Here is a 7,867-nt window from a genome sequence, read left to right on the forward strand (position 1 = left end):
GGTTGTAAATGTATTTTTGTAAGCTGAAGGAGAGTAACTTAAATTGTCTTTTTGTTTCTATTTAGATACCCAACTTCTGCTTCCCTTTTTGTCATATAGAAAAGTTAAATAAGAAAAGAAAATGCGGTTTCAAAGATTGGGCCGTCTCTGAATTACTGTCACTGTAGTCTGTATATTAAAACTGGAAAACACCATTCCCCTAAAATTAAATAAATTGTGCATTGAATTTAGAGAAAGGATGAAGGAAATATAGTTTTCAGATGGTCAAACCCTGATTTGACTACTGGGTACAGATTGTGGGGCTCAAAGCCAAAGTTAATAAAATAGTCCGAAGCAATTCCATTATATCCTCCATTGCAAGGTATCTCAGGCTAGTTATTTTTGTTTTTTTTTTTTAAATTTATTTATTTTTGGCTGTGTTGGGTCTTCGTTGCTGCGCGCAGGCTTTCTCTAGTTGCAGAGAGCAGGGGCTACTCTTCCTTACTGTGCGCGGGCTTCTCATCGCAGATGGCTTCTCTTGTTGCAGAGCACAGGCTCTAGGTGCGTGGGCTTCAGTAGTTGTGGCACACGGGCTTAGTTGCTCTGCAGCATGTGGGATCTTCCCAGACCGGGGCTCGAACCTGTGTCCCCTGCATTGTCAAGTGGATTATTAACCACTGCGCCACCAGGGAAGTCCCTCAGACTAGTTTTAAGTGCAGGTATTCTAGCAACATTTTGTGCTACTTGGAATATTTTATTTTGGACCTAAAGACCTCAAACTAAATTGCATTTGTGATGGGTTTGATTTCCAGAGATAAAAGAAGCATACTTTTGTGTTTTCCTTCTGCTTAATTTATAGATTAGAAATGATCAGCCATCAGGGTGGGCTAATGAAAAGCAAGACTAAGGGGAAATGCTAGTGAAAGAAGGATGGAAGAAACTGTAGAATCTGAGATAAACTGTCAGTCCCTTAGGCAAGATAAGCCAGAACACCACAGTGCCAAGAACAACTAGCTCAGATTTCAGTTCTCAGTCACAAGCAACACTGCGAATTGAGGTTTAGTTTTTAAAAAAGGAATTTTACCAGGATGGAAAATAATAATTTAGTAGGTGAACTGAAAATAGTCACATTTTAAGATTTCATAGTAAGTGCAATAAAATATTTGTAAGTACTATATGTCTATATTGTATTGATTTTTTATTTTGTTGGATAAAATATAAAAAATGTTTTTGTTTCTGATCAACACAGTGAAAACTTATAATGTAGGATAAGTTATGTGGCATCTCTATCAACTATTATAAAAGGGAAAAATAATGTTTTGCAAACACATATTTTCCTTAGTTCCAAGTTTTGCAAGAAATTTTTAAATACCCCTCTAGTATACTATGCACTGTTTGTATTGAACACATGTGTAATGCATTGGTGGGAATATGCACTCTTACTTAGATGTGGGTGAAAACGTTTGTTACAAAAAGACACTTTCACATTGAGTTCTATCCCCATTTACACATGGATCCCTTTAATGGATGTTGAGAGTCTCGATTTATAACTTTTAATAGGCTCGTTTACATTTTGCAAATCTCTACCTTTGAAATAAAAATGTAGTGATCCACCCATCTGCAGACAATTAGGACCAGCAGCCAAGTATAAAAGGGTGGAGAACTTTTAATAGGTGTTTATAGATTGGAAGCACCGACCCCCTTTTAAATGAAAGAGGTCTAAGAAGAAATAGTAAGTGTTAAGGATAACCATGAAATTCATTTAACCCCCCAAGCAGAAGATCTGTTATCTAAGAATTGACAGAAGTCTGCACCTTCTAACTTAAGGTTCTTAGCTTGAGTACTTAGCAAATGTACTTAGAAAGAAATATCTTATTTAGAAGTGTTTTGATTATAAATTCTTAGCCGCTTTAAGGTCAAAACACAAGCCCACAGGAAGACCAACAGTAAGGTATGTGATATAAAAACAAATATTTCCATAAAACCTTTGCCCTAGCAAAAAGGGAAATTCTTAGTAGGTTCAAGGTGGGAATTTAGGGAATAGTATTTTTTTACAGAAAATACTGGTTAGGCGTTTTATATAGGGCGTTCTGCATTTGTGAAGGGATAATTTGCTCTAAAATATGTGGGCAACCAGCCTAAATTCTCTAATTGAGTAGTTTGCTCATAACCGCAGGCCATTAGGTGAATGTAAACTGTTACAGGCTTAGTAAGAAAATAGTCCCATTAGGATTTTTGTATTTGTATGCAGTTGTGGGTTAGAGTAACTGTTTCCAAAATCATGGATTAATGAAAAGCTCTTTTTTCTGAGTTTGCAAATACCAGCTTTGAAATGCTCAAACTCAAATTAAGCCAAGGATTCTTTTGTTGTTGTGGTGGTTTTACAGTTAAAATTCTTTTTACAAGATCAAGTCTCAGCTATAAGGTCCATTGTAAGTTATCTAAGGAAAGTTAGAGATATTTAATTGACTGGTCGTTAATAAAGGAAAGCAGCCAAATTTTCTTTGATACTGTCATTCAAATACTTTGCTCACATCCTAAAATTCCCCTCATTGGCCGCTGCCAAGGAACTTGCTGCACAGAAAATGAGTATGACTTTTAAAAACTAAAGACTAGTGCACAAATTCAAGAAATGTTGTGTGCATGTGTTTCATTTAGTACATGTGCGGCGGGTAAGCTCGTATTTCTGTGAAGGAGAAGACAACTTTATGTGCTGCTTCTTGCATCCAGTCTTGGGCTCCTCTCATAATGGATCCCTTCAGTTAAACAGTCTACTTCCTTTCCTGTTGCATGATTCCTGTTAACTCATCACATTGTTTCTTACCATGCATAGTATACTTGTACAGCAGAGCAAGGCAGGAACCCAAAATAGACTATGTAACATTCCTTTCAATCAGTAATTGTAAAATGCAGAAGAAATTCAGTCAAAGGAGGAAAATATCTGACCAAATATATCAGATAAATTATATAGACATTCAAATTGAGATAATCCATGTCTTTTTCGTGTCTCCATTTTCCCACTGTAATTGGCTCTAGTACTAAGAAGGTTGTGGATACTAGTATTACATCAAACCTTCTTTTAAAAACTGAATTACACAAGACCTTTTCTTCGCAATTAAATAAATAACAAAATCACATGTTGGAGTCCAATACCAATCTCTTAGGGCACCTGGGGCAGTGCTGGGTGTTTTCATAGGCTGTTTAACTTTTCACTCTGTCAAGTTCCCTTTTTTCCACTTAAAAACTTCCTATTTCAGGGCTTCCCTGGTGGCGCAGTGGTTGAGAGTCCGCCTGCCGATGCAGGGGACACGGGTTCGTGCCCACGTCCGGGAAGATCCCACATGCCGCGGAGCTGCTCGGCCCGTGAGCCGTGGCTGCTGAGCCTGCGCGTCCGGAGCCTGTGCTCCGAAACAGGAGAGGCCACAACAGTGAGAGGCCCGCGTACCGCAAAAAAAAAAAAAAAAAAAAATCCTATTTCAAATCATTTTAACAGTACAGCAATACCATAAATACATATTTGCCTAAACCATTTAGTTGAGAAAATCAGAATGATGTGATATGGGAGGAAATATAAATATAAAAAGAAATTCTAAAAATGAGATACTAAAGCAGAATTGTTCTGAAATGACTTGTAAGAAGTGAAAAATTAAATTCACATACACAGGAGGATGTGAAGAAAGAAGGGATTTTTAAGAGGGCCCTGCTCTACCGTGAAAGTATGTGGAAACTCCATACCTTGGAAGAATGTACTAAAGATTTCTAGAATAGTTGGATAGTTTTGAATAGCTTTCTTAAAAACTTTCTAAGAGATATAACAAAGAGATTGTATTTATTATCTTCTTTGGATTGAGACTGAAGCTTGAATACTTGCATAATAAATTTTGGACAAGCTGAGAGATGAGATTTGCTGAAAGAACAGACGATAAAGCAAATACAAATTGACTCTAGTAACAACGAAATGGAGAGAAAGGACTTATCTTCAAAATTCTTCCCTTAATTTATCATTTTCAAAAGTAATAAAATAATACTATAGAGAGGAAAGGCAGTGATTCATCAGATTTTTTCACATACCGGTTTACCAATATTTTTAATACTAGCATAGCTATGAATTGTGTTAAGAGCAAAGTGAAAATATGTATGTAGATATTTTCATGGAGAACAATCCCACTTGGAGTGCCCAAAAGACAGTCAAATGTTAATGAGGGCTGAGACCTAACAGATAAAAAAAAATCCATAAATATAAATATACAATTAGAAACTATCTGCATATAAAGATGCTTCAAGAGGATCCTAGATGACTTTTTAGAAGAGATATAGGTGGAATTTTAAAAGGAATAAATGCCCCATCCTTCTTAGTTTCATCTTGCACATAGAATACTTTTAACAAATATTTTTTTAGATGAATTAGAAAGAAAGAATAAAAGCAAGCTAATTACGATACAATATCTATTTCGTAAGAAAGAAAATACTGTAAGTCTAAATATTTGCTCTTTCAAGTTTACAAAAATATGGTTTAAAATAGGTTCCTGGTAGCTAACTGTTGAAGCCAGGTGAGGGGGTTTCATTTTCTCTCTTATATAGGTTTGAAATGTTCCATAATAAGTATTTTAAAAATGAAAAAGTGTATTCCTTAGGGTCTGTAGAGTAGATAAAGTGGCATTTGCAAAATTCATAGTTAGTAATCAAAACTTGGAGATTACTGTGGAATTTCACTTCTAGGAAAGACTTGTTGGGGGAAGGGATAACAACATGGGGTCTGCTCTGTCCAGTGACGGTGAAACAAGTAGGTGGAATGAGGCAGAAAGGGAAGGCAGAGGGAGGGGCAAGGCAGCCGTTTTAAGCTTGGTGGCTATTTCAATGTTACAGGAGTTTGTTCTTCTGAGGCTTCACCACCTCATTAACCTATGCGTCATTCTGAAGTCTTTTGCCATGCTCTCATGATGAGAGACTCGCTCGCTAACAACACAACATTTTAAATACAAGCTCTTCCCTGGCATCGCGGTGAATTAATTTTCAATTAGCTTTCATTAATGAACTTCATTTTTATGGGTCTAATTGCTGTCCCAGCTTCAGGAAATTCAGCAAGTACTTTGGTGGTGTGAGAGGGGGCAGCTGTAGGAGTCTGGAATATCTTGGGTCCTTTGCAGAAGACCTTACTTCAGTCATCAACCAAAACAAAATTTATGTCTAAATTATAAATCGAACGTGTACCAGTAGAATCCATGAATATTTTCTGGGGTCTGTAGAGGTAAGTTTTATTGCTAGCTTCACCCGGTGTTTATTTTGTATCCCAAAACCAGACTCAAGAAGGGAAAAAATTGAATTTAAATAGAAAAATGCTCTGGGCTCTGGCACTCATCTTTCTATACCTTCACTTCCTCTCATGGAAAAAGGTTTAGTCCAGATTGTCGAGATCCAAATAATATGCGCCTATAATAGGTGGCAGATGATCGCAAATAAATCTAACACAGAAAGACAAACTACACAGTAAAACCAACGTTCTTGGGTTGCTAATGAAGGACTAGTAGCCTGGATAACACGCCCACACACCAAAACTCTAGCAGCTTCTGAGGAAGAGTGTGATACTCTTGTGCCCAAAGACTGTAAGGTTTCTATGCTCTTTCCACTTCCATTTAAAAAACTGGCAAAAAAAAAAAAAAAAAACTGGCAAGGGAGAGCCGTGATCTACTCCCACCCTGTAGCCTAAGACTTTGCCTTAATAAAATTTAATAAACGTTTTTCTTTCTCATGATTTTTCCATGAAAATGCTAAGTCTGTTGATAAATTAATCCTTTGGTGTTTGCTCTTAAGGAGGCACACGCTTTTGAAAGTACACTGGGATTTTAGAACTATAAAAATGTATTGGGCTTCCCTGGTGGTGCAGTGGTTGAGAGTCTGCCTGCCGATGCAGGGGACGCGGGTTCGTGCCCCGGTCCGGGAGGATCCCACATGCTGCGGAGCGGCTGGGCCCGTGAGCCATGGCCACTGAGCCTGCGCGTCCGGAGCCTGTGCTCCGCAAAGGGAGAGGCTACAGCGATGAGAGGCCCGCGTACCGCAAAAAAAAATAATAATAACAAAGGTTTATTTGTCTCCTAAAATTCACTGGGTGTACACAACTTTCTAGGGAAGCTGCGCTCCACAGGCTGGCCTCATACATTCCATCTTGTTTCTTTGACTCAGAAATAAATAAATCCTATTTCTTAGTTAATGGAGTTAATTCTTCCTTTCACACATAAATGATCAAGCATTCTTTTAGTAGGCATTTATTGAGTGCTAATTTATTCATAATACCAAGATCTTCAGGATCATAATCTAAAAAACAAAAACAAAAACCTAGATGTTCCAGTGAAAATATAAAATAGTTGAGATGACAAAAGAGGAGTGTATGAAACTGTAGAACAGTGACAGTGACTGATGAATCAGTGCAAAATAATGCAGTAGAAATTTTAAGGGGAAGTACCCAGGGATGATGCTGTAAAATTTAATTGCTGTTTTATTATTTTTATCTACTTTCTTCATCACAAGCAGTTTCTCTGCATTACTGATCATTTTATTGTGAAAACAAACTCAGATTTTAATTCTTTTTAAATGAGTAGTATCTTATAGACCGAAGCATTTCCTAACATTTAGTTCCTTATCACAGAAGGGTGTAAGGATAAAAATGAGAATCTTGGGGCTTCCCTGGTGGCGCAGTGGTTGAGAGTCCGCCTGCCGATGCAGGGGACACGGGTTTGTGCCCCGGTCCGGGAAGATCCTACATGCCGCGGAGCGGCTGGACCCGTGAGCCATGGCCGCTGAGCCTGCGCGTCCGGAGCCTGTGCTCCGCAATGGGAGAGACCACAGTGGTGAGAGGCCCGCGTACAGCAAAAAAAAAAAAAAAAAAAAATGAGAATCTTGTGTAATGATGTAAAGAAAATGACTCCCCCCCAAATCAGCAAGAAACTAGAAATGTGAAATACTTTATAATGTAAGTCACTTTTAAAGATCTGGAACATCACAGTACAGGTTAGAATCTAATCCTGGAAAATATAAAAGGAACAATAGATCATAAAACGGAATTAGTGATGTACAGGAACAAAACTAACCCTCAGAAGAAATAGGCGGCCCATCTGTTAATGCAATGAATAAAAGACAATTTGTCAAAGCCCTGAGAGGTGTTTAATCTTTAATAAATTTATGCATTTTTAACAAAATATTGTCTATGTAATTGGTTATGAACTTAAGATCTGGAGTCTGATGATAGCATAATAGAAAGAGCTCAGATTTTAGACTCAGACAGACCTGAATTAATACCATTTCTGACATATATGAACAAGTTCTTGGGCAAGTTTCTTAGCTTCTCTGAGTCTCAGTTTCATTATTGGTAAAGTACAAATAATAATATTGCCGCCATTATAAGGATTTTTGTGAGGATTAAATGGGATAACTCACGTAAAATGTTTTGCACATGGTAAGCACTCAATAAAAATGAACTATTGCTATGATATGTACTTAGCTAAACATTTGGAACCAAGCAAGATTCTCTAGGCAGATAAGGAGTTATCTTACAAAATCGTCTCATTAGTGGAGTCTATAGAATATTTTTATTAAAAACTACTAATAAATTTGGAGACATAACCAAATGAGAATTATGTGACTGCCATTACTTAGGCTGCCTGGTGGTCAATTAAAAAAATTGATGAGGGGCTTCCCTGGTGGCGCAGTGGTTGAGAGTCCGCCTGGCGATGCAGGGGACACGGGTTCGTGCCCCGGTCCGGGAAGATCCCACATGCCGCGGAGCGGCTGGGTCCGTGAGCCATGGCCGCTGAGCCTGCGCGTCCGGAGCCTGTGCTCCGAAACGGGAGATGCCACAACAGTGAGAGGCCTGCGTACCGCATAAAAAAAAAAA

The sequence above is a fragment of the Neophocaena asiaeorientalis genome, unplaced genomic scaffold (genome assembly GCF_003031525.2).
Source record: "Neophocaena asiaeorientalis asiaeorientalis breed wild unplaced genomic scaffold, Neophocaena_asiaeorientalis_V1.1 scaffold96, whole genome shotgun sequence".
NCBI classification, from domain to species: Eukaryota; Metazoa; Chordata; class Mammalia; order Artiodactyla; family Phocoenidae; genus Neophocaena; species Neophocaena asiaeorientalis.